We start from the raw sequence: 17013 nt of genomic DNA, 5'->3' as shown, positions 1-17013 counted from the left end.
TCACTTCCCAAGTGGGAAACATTACCAACCAAATCACCCCAAAGGGATTTTATAGAACTCTAAGAAATCAGATATTACTAAGTCTAAGTGCTTAAATAAACTTTTAGGAATCATATTTATGTTTTTATTTTTGTCATTGCAAGTAATAGTATTCCTTTCTTCCATGATGCCGGTTTTTGACTCATGTCTTCGGATTTTTAATTTTTTGTCATCTCATATCTCATATTGTGACATAGGACCTCATTTTTCTTTGCTGTTATTGTGTTTTTTTTTAGCAGAGAATGTTAAGGTCCAAATAATAAGAGGAAACTCAGATCCCATTCATTTAGTGAGACTTTCCATGCCGCCTCCCCTTCAGCCTATGGGTTCTCCTATACTTCAGCCAAGAAGTGGAGATGATGATATCAAACTATGCAATTTCCTAGCCAAGCTGGCAGAGGCAAGAGCATAATAACCCTGTATAATAATTTTAAGCTAGAGTTGGCATGACTGTAATAGTAAGTCCCAGCATTTTTCCTTCTTGTTCTGAACAGATCCATCCACCCTACCCTTGAATTTTAGATGAGTTTATGAACAACCTTCAACATCTGTGGACTGTACTTTTTGAACCATTATTCTACATTAAAATAATGTTACTTGTAATGTTATTGATAGATGAGCTTAACAGAAAGGTTTCCACCAGTGTCCAAGGCAATGTTATTTCTACTGTTATCTTCAGAGTCTTTATAATACAATGACGTTGTGGTAGGCATAATTGATTTATCTGCTTGACATTATGCTATCCTCTAACTTTACTCTGAGATTGGGGCTTTCTGTGACACAAAAAGAAATAGAACATCTTTTACAAGGTTAGACAGTTTATAACTAATTACCAAGGGGATTTGCCCAAACCTAGATGTCAACCTAGATGTCCGTTTAGGTCGTGCTCTAGTACCCCAGACTCTGAAATATCCTATACATGTGGCCCTGAGTGCATTTCTAGGGATTGCATAGACTTCTAGCTAGGTTCATCCTCCCCAGGGTATTTTGCTAGTGTGTACCCTAAGTCAAAGAGGAGTTGTCCAAGGGAGTGAGGACAGAGCATGGATATGTAGGTTGTATATCCACATATATCCTCTTGGGCCTTGAGTGGATGATACTTAGCTCCTTTGATTTCTAGCAAAATAACATAAGGATATTTGTAGTACTTATATTTACTAAGGGTTTTGGGAAGCAGTACAGCAGTTCAAACAACCTCGAATAGAATGTTAGATAACCCTTTGCGCAAGAGTTTTTAAAAAAATGCATATATTTCTTTATTGATTTCAGTGAGGAAGGGAAGAGAGAGATAGAAACATCAATGATGAGAGTCATTGATCAGCTGCCTTATGCACGCCCCCTACTGGGGATCTAGCATGTGTCCTGAGCTGGAATTGTACTGTGACCTTTCGGTTCATAGGTTGACACTCAACCACTGAGCCACACTGGCTGGGCCACAATAGTTTTTGAGGAATGGACCCTCCACTTGGGTGTGCCACTGACAGCTCTAGCCTTGTGCTGGCCCAGCCCAAGGACAGTGCTTTGGTTTATCTCTTTCTCTTCCCTTTCCCATATCACCCCTCAATGCTACCAGTCTGGAAATGTTCCAACTCAAGGTGTGTCTCTCTCTATTGTACATTCACACTTCCTACATGCTCACCTTTGCAGATCCAAACTAATCAAATGTTCAAACAAATCTAATGGACTTCCAGTTAACAAGATGCTCCCTAATTGAACAGTAATTGTGGTTGTCAATAGTATCTCTGCTATTCATTCTACCTGCTTAAACTCTTGCAGGTCAGCTTTCAATCTGAGTGATAATCAATGATGAACACCATCCTCAAAATGACAAATATTTATTGAGTATTCATAGTTTACCAGGCATTGAGCTAAGTTAGTACTTTATTTACATTCTCCATATTAGAAATGAAGATTGAGACTCAAAGAGAATGAAGAGCTTAGCCCACAGCTAAAAGTCAGTGTGTGCTCTTAGTTACCTGAACACTTCCCAACAAATATTTTCTGAACAGCCGTTATGGACTAGACTAGACACTCCTAATCACAATGTACAGATGGTTAGCAAGGAATTCATGGTACCTGCCCTCATGAAGGATTTTCCCTGTAAAGAAAATAGACAAATAGGAAAACAGAAGCAGATGACAACCTATGCCAGTGATAGCGAACCTTTTGAGCTCGGCGTGTCAGCATTTTGAAAAACCCTATCTTAACTCTAGTGCCCTGTCACATATAGAACTTTTTTGATATTTACAACCATAGTAAAACAAAGGTTTATATTTTTGACATTTATGTTATATATTTAAATGCCATTTAACAAAGAAAAATCAACCAAAAAAATGAGTTCGCGTGTCACCTCTGACACACGTGTCATAGGTTCGCCATCACTGACCTATGCAGAAAATACATCCGGTGATGGGGGGTTCCAGTGGGGGAGACATTCAATTGTGTGGTCAGAGAAGGTTTGTGTTGATACTTTGAGGCAAGATGGAGCTTGATGAATTGAAGAAACTGAGTTAAGTCCAGTGTGACTGGAACAAAGAGAAAAGGACTCTATAAAGAGTCCTTTAAAGATTAAGGATTTTGATCCTGAAAATGATGAGAAGTCTTTGAAGTTTGAAAGCTGGAGAGTCTCATAGCATTATTTGAATTTTTTATAGACCCTTTTGGTTGTTTTGTAAAGAATATGTTGGAGGAGGACAAAACTGGATTGGGGAATTACTAGAAAGCTATTGTTCTGGTCTCCATAAAAGATCATGGTGGCTTGCACTGGGGTAGGTTGATGGAAATTGATAGAAATGATGGATTTAAGAGATTTTTTTCAGAAGGTGACATTGATGTGACAACTTGTCACATGTGCTAAATATTGGATAAGTGTTTAAGTTCCTTCTAACCTGTAAACCTCCTAAGACCAGGAGCCATTGTCTTGTTCACTGTTCTACCACCAGGGGGTATGACACTGATAGGTGGCCCTAAGTAAATATCAATTGTGAACATGTGATTGAGCAAATAAATAAAGAAGTGCAGCACAATAATTCACCACATTCTGCTATCTCAAGTGCCTTAACTAAATAATTGAAATACAGAGTAAAATTACCGTGAGAGGTAATTTTCTTAATTTTCATTATTGAAGGTTAATGAATTTTTTTTTTCTTCCTCTGACTGTATGGCTTCCTGGATGGGAGACCATTTAAGCAGAAAAAAAATTTGACAGTGTTGCTTTCATACATCATAGATACCGGTATATCTGCACAATTCTAGGGAGGAATTTAGAAAAGGGCAAGGTATGGGGATAAAATAGAAACTGTCACATCAAAAGGATTTTGGGTTATGATAGTTTACATGAATACTTTAAAATTAGATTTGGGGGAAAAAACTGAATTTTTAAAAATGCATCTAAAATACGAATTTTGGAAGAATAAGAAATTCTGAATGAAGAAGAAAAGAACCTTATTTTTAAATATCAATGAGAAATGTGTAAATGATAGTTAAAAATATCTGAAGAGGACTACTTTATGAATAATAATAGCACATAGCCAATATTTATTCAATTTCTATAGTCCAACATGAAGTTTAAAATCATAATGGAATACTCATAGGGAAGTAGGGTAAATTGACAGAAGTGTTTCCAGTGGAAATATACTAACCATACACTGTTGAATAAAGGCCAAAATCTGCATTAAAATAAGAACATTCTTCGGACTCAAAAAATTACAGGCCTCATTTTTGTGGGTTGAAGTGTTTGGATAGCTTGATAAGGAGATTATATAATTCCCTTATAGGGATATTTACTTAGTATTGTTTTTATTATGTAGCTGTAACAGATGACAAATGTAACTTCGGTAATAGGAAATAAAATGACAGCTATATCCCTGGATGGCCAAAGCTGTGAGGCCAAGAAGTTATAGAAATCTTCATGTCTTTCCATTTTCTCGTATATGATCAAGACCCTGCCTTTTCTGCCAGGTCTGCATGCTGCCTGTGATGAGGAGGTCAAGAATAACCCTGTGAATACTATTCACAATCCTCGCTGCATTGTTTGAGTTAGCCAAAACTTAGATATCTTTTTACCAAAAAAACAGTCCCAACAAATATTGAACTTTAAAACATTTACATTACTTGAAATTCTTCATGATCATAGTTATGTGTGTTTTTTCACATACATAAGCTATATTATGTTAGGCTTTTAAATGTAAGACTATTTCATATAAACATTTCCAAGTTCTGCCATTATCTAAAGATTTATAATTTAAAAAAAATATATAGTAGTATTCAACAAAGCATAATGGCAGATGCTATTTCAGATTTATTAAAATATGTATAGACTCAGACCGCTCCCCTAAATGTGTTATTTGTCCTAACTTGAAAGTGTATACTGGAAGAACAGTATTAACTTTCATATGATCCTTTTCCAGAAAAGTAACATTTTCAAATGTGCATCATATAATGAACTTAAATATAAATAGCATTCTTTCAAGCATATTTTTTTGAGAGCCATATAAAAAATGTCAAACCAAGATGTTAGGCATGAGGTTATTTTAATGTTATCCTTAGTGGCTCACGTAAGGATGACCCTGCTGGCCTCCTAGCTCTCTCCCTTTGGAGTCGGGTGGAATGGAACAGTCTCCTTTATGTTCTGACCCAGCTACGTGTCATTTGGAGAGCCTCACGCATGCCCGGGGCCTGCCTTGCGGGTCCCAGAGAATGATCCATGGGTGGACTCCTGTCAGCATTTTGCTGCAGGTTATAGAAGGAATTTCAAATTGGGTGGTACTATGCAAATATTCTCTGAGAAATTTTGGTATTGCCTTCCTGTTTATTTTTTACATTTTCTGAACTCTTATTTAATACTTTATATTCTTGTCCTGGGACTTTTCTATAGGGTAAAAACTCTCTTTGCACAACATATTTTGCAGAGGACATCTTTGCTTAGGCCAGGTTGTTAAATGAAAGAATTTAGCCTTAATCGTATATGTACTTTATAATTTTACCCCAATTTTTTTTTAAAAATGAAGCTATAGGGTCAGGATTGGTAAAATATGAAATTGTAGAAATTTTTAACCTCGTGGGGTTTTTAGCCTTAAGACTAAATATTTCATTTTAAAAATGAAATACTGAATAAAAAGTTTGCTTTCATCCAAAGTATATGCTTAAAATGTTTAATTAGATTAAAACCCAAAAAATTGGGGGTAGCCTTGTGTTACACTTTTTCTAGAGCTTGACCAGAACCTTTCTAGGAAAAATGAAAATTAATTTTAAATACTGAAGTTAAAGCATTTTAGTGAAGCAAATCAAAACAGACAAATTTCTAATTTTACCCATCTCCCCACTTTTTATCATCATTTGACTCCAGTTCACAGGGTGTAAACTGACATTTTGACATTTCCTCAAAAGATGAGGCAAAATATACATTGTATATCCATTAATCTGCGTCCTTGCTTTTTTTTTTTTTTTTTTTTTGACAATAATGGAATTGCCTGAGTATCTCGAGAGTTTGGAAGTTTACAGTGAATGGGAGCGTGTATTCCAAGGGTGTGCACCAGCCTCATGCACTCCACCCTTGGAACTATAGTGTAAGCTCCTTCTTAATTAAACACTGTCACAGTAATAAATCTATGCATATTGTGACACTTAGGCATGCCAGAGATTCAATGTTAACTTTATCTACTTTCCAAAAGGAGAAGCAACTATTTTAATACATTTGAAAATTACATTGCAAACAAATACTTTTTTCATTATGTTCCACCCAGGTGCAAACTGGTTAAATTTGACTCAAGATACATGATCCCCTGGGATAATTTTTCTTCCCTCTTTTTCTTTTGTCCCTCACTCTTAAAAAGTCATGATATAGAAAAAAAAAACTTTGTTTTTTGAGTAGAATTATTAGAAACATTTATTCTTTGTCCAGCATCAGACTTGCAGTTCTGTGTTTTGTTATATTGATCACAGGGTGCTGCAAAGCTGTGTGCAATTAATGTCAAGGGCAGTAATTTACTGACAACAGTTAGGAAAAGAGAACTATAGAGAGCACAGGAGCATTTTCAGAAATGGGTTTTATTATATTTCATAGGCACTACTCACTTTACTTTTGGTGGGTTTCAATATTTGAATCAAAAGAATAATAATAATAATAATAATAATACATACGAGTTAAGTATTAAACCAACAGATGAAAAACCCAGGCCTTCCCCCCGAACCCCTCATTTTGGTTGTAGCTCTTGGTGTAGATGCTATGGTGTGAGGGCTGCTTTCTTTCAATGGCTGGTTGTCATTCAGGCTGGGTTGTCATGTGACTGCCTGTCTGTGCCTGCTGTACAGGTGAGCGGATGTTCTGCACAGCAAGTGTAGACAGGCAGACACATGACAACTCCGTCCAGCCAGGCCCTTGGTTCCTTCAGGTTTCCTTTGCTCATGGGCAGAAACAGTCAGTCTGTTTTCCAGATTTGGTGAATTTGGAGGGTCAGGGGGAAAGGGAGAAAAACACACAATAGAATTAAACATTAAAACATTATGGAACTAAAAACAAGTTAGACTTTCGACTTTATTCAGAAAGTACACTTATACATTCGTTCCCAATGTGCTAACATGGATCATTGACTTGACAGAAAACTCATATTGAAATTTTAAGGCAAAACCAAACAAACAAAAAAAGATTAAACACCAGGTTTATTCTTAACTCCAGTTCATGTTATTACTGGCCCATAATGCAGTCAGAGTTCAGAGTAATTGAACCAGATGTTTTTCCTCTTCCCCAAACTCTGCAAATTTTAATACTGAAGTTAAAGATAAAGACATGTTTATACATGTTTGTTGTAGTAGATAAGTACCATAACCTTCCCCATGAAAAAGAAACTTATCATTTACATGGAAATGGCAGCCATTTTAAAAATAATTAATGAGCCTAATGTATCTGGCAGTTCAACCAGCCGACCTTTGGGATTTTAACATGGGTTGTATTTTTACCAATATGTTATTAAAACAGGAACTTATTTAAATTTCTCATATTCTTTTTAATGCAGTTTTTAAGTATGGATGTGAAAACCAAATCAAAAGCAGTTGTGAACCTAAGTCCTCCGCTTCATTAACCATAGTGCCCTGCCATGAATCAAAAGGGTATAAACTACACAGCTGTTGGCCACAGAGTTGCTCACTCAGATTATGTTTTGGACCTTGTTAGTGCACTACTGTTACAAAACAGCCCCTTAAACACACAAAAAAACTTCATTTCATATCCAAAAAGTAAAACCAGGCCCTTTGGAAATTTCCTTATAACTCGTATGAGAGAAAGAGTGATGGTGTTAAATATACAGATAGAAAGTTTAATTCTGGTGAGTCTAAAATAACTCTACTGGCTCTTTTAAAATAAATGATCAATTCATACCCTGCCCTTTAAACAACAAAATCACCAGATAGTCAAAATTACAATAAGTGGGATTTCCTAAAACAACAACAAAAAAACATTATTGTCCAAGGAATATGTAATTAGGATTTTTTTTCAAAGAATTTTAAAGAAAATAAATAGTATATTTCCTGTTCACTGTAAAATTCTGAGAAAAATAGCAGATAGAAACTTTATGGAGAACAAAATAATTTTTAGAGGCTATGAAAAAATGAGTTTTGTACACAGCTAAACCTTTATGCAATGATTAGGTGTGCTACAGCTTTAACAAAGAGTTGAGAAGTGCAAGTTTCCATTTATTTAATTCCAAGAAAATAAATGTCTGATTCTGTTTCTGGTCATCACTTCTGAGTAGAGGACTTTTGTGTGTTTTTTCTTGAGAAAATCAAAAACATCAGTGAACTTGGCTGCCATTAAATAATTACAAGGTCAGAGTATGGGAAAACAAATACCTCAAGCAACTATTTTGTTATCGTTGCTGCATTCAGTGCAACAGAAAATATTTATAGAGTAATTCACTTACAAAGAGCATATTTGTAGAAATTAAAAATTACTGTAATTCGGTATAGCTTTCCCTCTCTCTCCCATAAATACTTTGATCCAGTTAACTCTGCTCAATTAAGGAATGATGTAACCTGGAAAAATAGAAAGAAAAATTTGTGAGTTCTTATGTTCTCTTTTAATGTGAAACAATTCTAGTAAACCAAGACCCCAAAATATCAGACCCTGAAATCCATAACTGTTTTTCAGGGTGGGGAAATCTTGCTGAAAAATGATTGCTCTTAAGACTTTGGGATAATTTATTTTTCTAATAGATTTTTAAAGCACACTTATAGTAAGTATGTGGCATCTGCATACCTCATAGCCATGTTAAATAGATGAAAGGTTTAAAAGACAATTAAGAGTGTTTTTCTGTCTTCCAAACTATAGAGTAAACATTAAAATTGGTTATCACTTAAAATAATAGCTAAAATATGAAAGAATTATATGTACATTATTATCATACAGTGTAATTTTCAATAAGGTCACTACTCTTTAGTTCTTTTTTTGTCTTTCATTTATTAAGAAAAAAATGCATGAAAATAATTATGTTCCAAGTCTTTAATAGCAACATTAAACCAAAGCAACTCCAGGAAACTGGCTGTTATAAGTCAGGAAATTCAAAATGAAGATTTAATTATTTTCCTTAATTGACTTCATTATTTCTATTAATTAAAACTGATAAAAATTCTCCAAAAAATGGGTAATTATTTTTGTCTACACAATTAGCAGCAAACCCAGGTAAAAAGGTAGAAGAAAGCAAGTAAGGAAGTTTTCATCTTTACTCAGAAATTTCTGTTTCCTTTCAGGGTGAGCCTGACCTTTAGTTATTTTAAGCTGGGATTTCTGAGTGATGGTTTTTTATGTGTTTGGACATTATTGTCATGGGTGGGATATTCTCTTTAGAGAAGAGGAAAGTGGGTTGTTTTTAAACAGCAGATCTCTTGTCGAGGAGCTGAAAGCTTTGGCTTCTTTCTTTACTAAGGATGACGCTGGTATCTGGTGGATCAGTGGACTTTTTACATTACCAAGCTGTATTTTACTTTATTTCCTGTAACAGCTTTACGACTTCAACGAGAAAAAAGAAAAAATTCTATCAGTAGGAATTTTATGCCTACACTCTTTCCCACAACGAAAAACTTGGGTGGTCTGTAGGCGAGAGGTGGGGGAGATAGTATATTTTGGTCTTTCAAAAACATAAACACATTATCTGGGTGGAAAGCCTGAAAGCCAAGCAGGAAGGGCATTAAATCTATTCACTAATTGCAGGAAAGTGATCGGTGTGAAATTTTGTCCCATTGTAAACAAACCTTGGATTTGGAGATCTATGGTTTAAAGAAAGGGGGGAGGGGGTGGGCTTGAAAATGTAAATAAACTGTTTTCTATTGATCCTCTCCCAATTAAGAAAATGTGTTGAAAGCTAAAGCTCTGAATTTCCTTTCTCTTAGATGGCAGAAAAAATTCTCTAACCCCAAACCTAGTCTAACTTATCAATCATCCACACACTGAAATGAAAAATAACTGCTAAGTTTCTGTGAAGTGCCCTTTGGATAGGCTCTGCAAACAATTTTCTCTTTCTTATGATATACAGTGTTTAATTTTGATACTTACACTTCCCATTTTATCCGCGAGCAGTTTTAGTCGAAGATGGTCACTGTTGGTTAATTTTCTCTGGAATAGATCCCATGATCCCTAAAATATTTGTATGTCTCCTTACAAAGTAATATCAGGATAAAATTAAGCATTATTCTACCCTGGAAATAAAGTTAGTTTACACTGAGTGTGCATACATGCTGGTGTAGGTCCCAGCGCACAATCGACCACCTGCCTTCAGTGAGCAGAGGTTTACAGAGTGAGCTTTTGCTTTTTTGATCTTGCATTGAGCTCATGCCAGTTAAAAAATAAGTATTATTCCTTTTCATTTGTTGAAAGTTGGCATAAAAAATGGGTAATCAGGACTCCAAGCACACGTAGGGGCTCCTCGGCTCCCCCCATACAAATTTATTCTTCTGTTTCTACTCCTGTACTTACGCAAGGACACCCTTGGGTCCCCTCCGTCTGCAAACTAAAAGTCATCTTAAGAGACGAAGTAGGTGAGGGGCTGATGGTAGTTAGTTTCTTTGAAATAAAAAAGCCATTTAATAATAATTAAAAAAGACATTTAAATTAAATATACATGAAATGAAAGTAAGTTATAAAATTCAATCATTTCTACAGAGTAAAAAAACAAAAACAAAAACAAAAACACACACCAAAAAAAACCCCTCAAAATTTGAGACATCTTAAACATTACCAAAGTACCCTATAACTATCCTCTTTTCTAACTGTATAAATTAGTAGAAATACATTTCTTTAAAAAAAAAAAAAATAAGCTCTGGTAAGTTATCTCATAGTTTCTCTTTTCAGTTTTCCTATGTAAAAGAAACTATATAGATTGAAAAAATCTCATTTGTTCAATGAAAAATAATTAATATGGAAGCCTCCAAGTCCCAATAGAAAACAAATCGTATCCTCTAAGTGGAGAGGATAGCTAAATTTCTCCCTTTTTATAATATTTTAACTCAAAAAAACCATGAATAGAAGAGAAAACGTGTGTTTTTTTTTATACCAGTTTTAGGATGATCAAAAGGGTAAATTTTAAAATAAATCATTTTGACAAAAGATAACGTTGGGAACCTTTTATAATAAACTTATGCAAAGGAGAATGTGTGACAGTTTTTGAATTGTTGCAAAATATATAACTTAGAAAAGGATTTGTTCAGGAACCACTGTAACTTTAAATAATTTAAGGGAGGACAAAAGAGATTATATTAATGTTTCAGATTAAGTCTATAGAACAGATCTTTCATTACATAGAATTGTTTGGGGGTATCTATAAATAGGGGGTTGAGGGAATTAGGGGTGAGGCAGTACCATTTTTCCAGAACTTTCCTTAAGGGACCCACCTCTGAAATTCAGTGTGGATCATATTGCAGCCCAGACTTTCTGTATTATTCTCTCTGTTGGGATTTCATTCAGTTTTCCTTCCTCCCACCTTCTTCTCCCTCCCTCCCTCCTTCACCTCCAGGACAGCTGGAAACTGACCAACAAAAACTTTGCCTTCCTTTACAAATTCCTTTTTTATCAGTGGCTTTCTAGACAAAGTACCTTATCATTTTAAATGCTCGGAGACATAGACACATTATAAAACCTAGGCATGAGGGCTCAGCTGACCAGCAATTATCAACCATTCTTGGATTTTAAAAACAACAACAACAAAAAACCCCCAGGGCTATATATTGGGATAGCTGAAGACAGAGGTTTCTATTTCACGGGTTATTCAGTTGCTGACTCAATAGTTCTGGGTTGGCGCTCTTTTCTGGGCAAGTCCCATCTGCGTGGTCTGGTGGGCAAAAAACTTGGCAGCCTACTCCGTTATTGTTAGATCCTGTTATTTTCGGTATTTGTCTTATATAAGTAAAATTTCAGAAAAGCACTATCCATAGAACATTTTAAACATTGCAAGTATTCTTTACTTTGGGGCAAAATGGAACCAATTCTAGGATATTCAAGTGATAGCACAGCCCTCATTCAACAGGTTTTTAGGTCTCTGAATTATTCCTTTTAGCCATTGAAAACTAGCCTTATTCAATTATTTTTAGTGTTTGGAGTCTTCGTATTTCATATTGAAGTGGAAAAATCTTTAAGCTTAAGAAAATACTTATAAATCTTCAGAAAGTGAGTGACTTACAGTAAACCACTATGTACCGCACCCCGTTGCCCTTTTACAATAAATGCATCGCTCTTGGCCACACAAATGCCTGTTTCTCCTCGCATGTGACACAAATCATTGGCTCCCACCTCAGCTCTCCCGGTCACAGCCCAGGTGAGCGGCAAGAGGGCCTTACCCGCAGGTCTTCCCTGGAGCAGTCTTTTCCCAGCGGTGTCCCCGAGGGCTTCTTGGTCCCTACTGTGCAAAACCTGTGAAGAAAAACACTGGATATGAGATACGAAAGAGGAGCCAACAAACATCCTCTCCTCGGAAACAGCCACTCTTGTCCCAGCCGTCCAGGGCGTTGCTGTGCCTTGCCCAGTCTAACCAATGTGCAGACTACTGTACAACGGCATTGTCCTGAACAGGTAGTCTGAACACTGGGCCGACGGGGCAGGAGCTCCAGAAGCTTCCATCTGGGCCCTTAAAATCCTCTCTCAGTCCCTGGGAACAGTTGCATTCGGCTCTCCCCCCTGGAGCCTGCTGCACTGACTGAGCCCCACTCCAGTGCTGTGATTTTCAGTCTTGACGTGGCACATTTGCTGCAGACTGGGGAACTGGCAATGAATTTAGGACCAGGAAAAGGGGGAGGGCTGGGCTGGAGAGTCCATATATGGGATGATGTCACCCTGGGGAGGTTTGGGTATGCGCTGTGCCGCTGGAGAGACCGCTAGAATCGCCTGCTCTCAGACATGGGTCTGTGCGTAAAATGGTACCAGATGTTCTGGTGTAATGTTAAACAGTCATTTCATCTTCAGGCCAGATTTTTTCCCTCAACCGGGCAGGAAGTGGGCCCCAGTATGGAAAAGCTGTAAAAAAAGAGTTGAGATGTACAGTTCTGCTGTGGCCAACTGAAAGGGAGTCAGCGGAGAAGGACAAATTTGCTGTCTGATCTGGGCTAGAAAGTCACTTGAAGACACAGGGTAGATAAGAAAGTAAACAGAACGCGGAGCCGCTGGAAGCCAGGGCTCCTTAGGAAACCTTTTTTTTTTTTTTTTTGGTGTGTGTGTGTGTGTGCGCGCGTGCGCGCGCGCGCGTGCGTGCTTTCCTGCGGTACTTTATTTTCTGGTGTTTCACTAGTCAAAAAGGGCAGATAAGTTCATTTTTTCCCCTTCTCTCTCTTTGTCCCTCCCCCTCCCCCTCCTCCTCCTCCTCCTCCTCCTCCTCCTCCTCCTCCTCCTCCTCTTCCTCCTCTTCCTCCTCCTCCTTGTCTGCTGGATCTGTCAGCGGCTTGCAGGCTGCTCTAGACTTGAACAGTAATTATAGTAACTTCCTGAAAGTGAAGCCCCCATGAAAAGTCTGGAGAAATGTTCTTTGTCATGGCCTCTCCATGAGTAATTAGTTCCACATGTGGCCTTCCTCCTTTCCCTCGGTGACATTGGCTGCTGCTCTGAACGCTGTGCTATAGCTTGACCTAAAGAAACTGGAAAGTTAGGATTGCCAGCCTCCACCATGAAATAATGACTCCAGGATCCCACCAAACTGCCTTTGGTAGATTCATGCTATTAGGTCCAGCGTTGTTTTTCACTGGTCATCCCCAATCCTGTGTGATCACTTTTTGTTTTGTTCTCATGGTGTTCTGCTGCTAGTTTTATCTCTGCTTGACTAAATCTGTTGAAATTTGCCAAGTGCCGCTTGACCAAAGGTTATAACGTATCAGCTCACAGGCATCTCCTTTTCTTCTCCTGTCCTTTCTGTTTTCAATTATATATACTGGTGACTATTCCGAGTGTACAGATCTGACTCTCCCATCATAGAATTCTGACTCAAGTTAGAGGTCCTCAAATGTGACCTTGATTAATTGCCCTTCCCAAGATCAAAATGTGAGAAAATTCCTAGGTAGCTTCCACATATAATTTGAGTAGCCCAACTAAGAGACTTGGTGTTTTCTAAACAATTACAGCCAAAGCGATTCATTTCTACTGGCCTTCTGCAATCCTTTTTAGAAGCAGAAAAGTAACACCTCTCTTTAAGTACTCTGGGTTGAATATTTCAAAAAGCTTCAAGAGAGAACTGTCTTAAAGCACTTGCTTTTCCCGAAATGTCTTTTCTTGAATGAACGTATCATGAAAGACTTCAAAAGTTATTACGAGCCCCGTTTACCTTGGGAGGAAGATGAAATAAGATACAAATGAATTATCCAGCAGTTTAAGATGGAATGGGGAGATTAGCCTCAGGTACATCATTCACAGAGGGATCGAAATCATCCATGGAAATCAGAAGCATTACCTCGTGTCCCTGTTCTTCAGCTTCCATACTTGTGTCTTCAGGGCCTAGTGCTTGAGCAGGCCCAGTATGCCTCAGCTCCTTATAGAATGCTGGAAACAGGCAAATGTGAGTACGTATATACAACAGAGTAGTCCTATTACATGTAGATACCAATTCCATCCCGTTTTAGTGTCTGTTTCTTCACAAGTCATCCTAGAGGAGCCACGAGCCAGAGGGACAGTAATTGGCCAGAAGCCCCGGCTTCCCAGGTGTGGGCTTGATTCTGCCACCATAGCGGAAGCCCTTCCTCTGCCCTCTGCTATTTATATCGATGAAACATGCCTTGGAAATTTTGGGTAAGGCAGATGAAAGGTGGTTCTGATCAGACTGCTCCATGATTTCATCTTGGTTCACACATCTGTATTTTCTCAAATAGGGAAGAGATCCCTTTCTCAAATAGGGGTTTTTATAATGTTTTATTCGAGGAACTCAAACTTAAATCCTTCCTCCTTTTGAAGCATTGTAAGAGATTTTTCTATAGAAACAAAAGTATAAAGATTGTGTCCCCTTAGCATATGAGCCTGTCTCACTGGGTATGCAGTTGAGTAGAGTGTTTTAGATTTATCTTTCCTCCAAATAGTTCAACTAGTATTTATTCCTGTTGCCTACTCATGTGCTAGTCACAGTGCCAGGAACTGGGCATATCACATTTAAGAAGATATGCCTTGGCCGGCTGGTTTTACTTGGTGGTTAGAGCCACGGCCCATGGACGGATGGGTCTCAGGTTTGATTCCCAGTCAAGGGCATGTACCTCGGTTATGGGTTCACTCCCCTCCCCTGGTCAGGGTGCGTACAGGACAGCCGGTCATGTCTCTCTCACATCAATATCTCTCTCTCCCCTCTCCTCCTCCCTCCATTCCACTCTGTCTGGAAAATCAGTGAAAAGAGTATCCTCGGGTGAGGATTCAAAAAATAAACAATGTTTAAGGAGGTATGATTCCTGCCCTCAAAGAGCTCACACTTACTTATGGTGTTAGGAATGCTAATCTGTGATCATGTTTAATCTAAAACGTTGCCTTGCCTCTACGGAAAGTTCTTGGCATTCCTTTGGAAATGGCCTGAGGACTTTTCCAGGTCTGTAAAGTTGTCAGTTAAATATGATGGGCTCTAGAAAGCAAAGTTAGTGATGACAAAGACTTGCCTTTGAAAACTGATGTTATTATTTAACTTATTTTAAAAGGTATTGACCAAACCGATTGTTTGCATCAATGGATGGTTTTGGTTGACTACAAACTTGCTCTGTTTTAAAATGTCTTGGAAAATAAACGGTTTCAGTTGGTTATTATTCCCAAGCTTGGCAAAATTTTGTGACTTTAGAAATTCTCAAATTGAAACCAGGTGGAGACTTGTTTCTATGTACTTATAAAGAAACAGGGTTATTAGTGTTTACAATTAGGGTGTTCTGTGACATCCACTTATGAACACTTCAGATAGTATTTATATCGCTTTAAATGTTTTGTTACAAGATTAGTGCCTGGGCCTTAAACTTTCAAACACTAGTAAGTAAGTTAAGAAAAAGTTCATTATTTCCTCCCCCCCCCCCTTCTGTTCTCCCAAATTAATAGTAATTTGGTGTGATTCTGTTTACCATCTTTGCAAGGGTCATTTTATAGCTTCCCTACAGATTACAAAATCCTTTCATATAAAATGTATCAGTTTCTTATAATCATCTTATGGGCTAGATACCATTCCCATTCCCATTTTATTGATGGTGAAAATCAAGGTTTAGAGAGGTAAAGTAATAACTTGGTGGAATTATAGTAAATAACAGAACGCAGCTTTTTTTTCTTTTTTTTTTAACTTAGATGCCTGTGATCAGAAGCATATTGTCAACCCACAGAGATGATTTTTCTCCCTACTGAATTCTTATGGCACTTAGAATTTCTGTTATTAATTTGTAGCCTTCTCTTAGTTTTGGACTGAAATGTTATGTGTACTATTTATTATTTTACATATTTGGATGCTTTCCCCCCAAATCTATATCTATAAAAGCCTAAGCTACTGAACGACCAGTCGCTATGATGCGCACTGACCACCAGGGGGCAGACTCAACGAAGGAGCTGCCCCCTGGTGATCAGTGCACTCCAACAGTGGGAGCTCCACTCAGCTGGCTGACCCATCCTGAACCCATCTCAGTGGTCCACCAGCTGGGAGACAGCCACTGACTCCCTCAGTAGTTCTATAGGTCCAATCTCTGGAAAACGGGCCAGGCACCAATGGACCTGTGCCACCAGCATGATCCTGACAGCACTGCTGGCCTCTAGGAAGTCGGCCTCAGGCACTGCGGCCACTTCCCCTCCCTAGACTCAGCAAGGAAGAAACAATATATAGTAAAAGCAGCCACCAAGTGGCTCCTGACAACCAGCGCAAATGTCAGCAGGACGAATCTGGATCCCAGGCCGGCAAAGGTGTCCTACCACCCACCCGGAGGGCCTAATGCATCCTGGCCCTCCCAACCCCCCTCAGGACCAGCGTCAGATGCAGGGCTCATGGCTGGTGAGCGCCGCTGCAGCAGTGCAAGCCTCTTCCGACGAGACTGACTGGGAGGGAGCCCACAGCAGGCGTAATGGGCCGGAATGAGTGGGACCAGCAGGCAGGAGCGGCAGGCGGCGTTGGACTGTGGGTTTCCACCCGATCCCCACAGGCCACCCCAAGGGACCCAACCCATGCATGAATTCGTGCACCAGGCCTCTAGTAAAATACAAGCTAATTGAAGACAAGAATAGTATCTTTATACTTTTTTAAAACTAGCCTATAGTAGGCCATCCATTAAACCAGCGATTTCAATTAGTGCATTGCAAGAATTTTTAAAACATGAATACCTGACTGTTTAGTCAAGGTGTACTGACCATTTTTCCTTAGATTGTCAAATAAAAAAATGACAACAGCCCACGCAACAATAGTCATCTAGTGTGAATGAGTCAAAATTATACCAGTACCTATATATTTGTAAGATTGGCAAAAAACACATTTTTTTGGCATGCCACAGAACTTTAGTAATTAGTCTATTTGTGCCACGAGT

At 38.3% G+C, this 17013-nt stretch overlaps 1 protein-coding gene and 1 long non-coding RNA gene across 13 annotated transcripts in view; one reads left to right on the top strand and one right to left on the bottom strand.

The window, feature by feature from the left end:
• The window catches only part of DNM3 (dynamin 3), a 377759-nt gene that overhangs the window by 168757 nt on the left and 191989 nt on the right, over positions 1 to 17013 (top strand). The window lies entirely within an intron of this gene.
• On the bottom strand, positions 6069 to 12399 carry LOC118672891. 2 transcript variants are annotated; one of them, XR_004973239.1, is made up of 3 exons: positions 11860 to 12398; positions 9584 to 9664; positions 6069 to 8067 (listed from the first exon to the last, which is right to left on the bottom strand). It is a non-coding gene; the product is annotated as an uncharacterized LOC118672891 (long non-coding RNA). The 2 variants fall into 2 exon arrangements; XR_004973238.1 differs by having other exon boundaries at positions 9584 to 12399.

Source organism: Myotis myotis, unplaced genomic scaffold, assembly GCF_014108235.1.
Source record: "Myotis myotis isolate mMyoMyo1 unplaced genomic scaffold, mMyoMyo1.p scaffold_m19_p_18, whole genome shotgun sequence".
Lineage (NCBI taxonomy): Eukaryota > Metazoa > Chordata > Mammalia > Chiroptera > Vespertilionidae > Myotis > Myotis myotis.
Note: the sequence above shows the minus strand (reverse complement) of the source record. Positions and strands in the feature narration are given on the sequence as shown.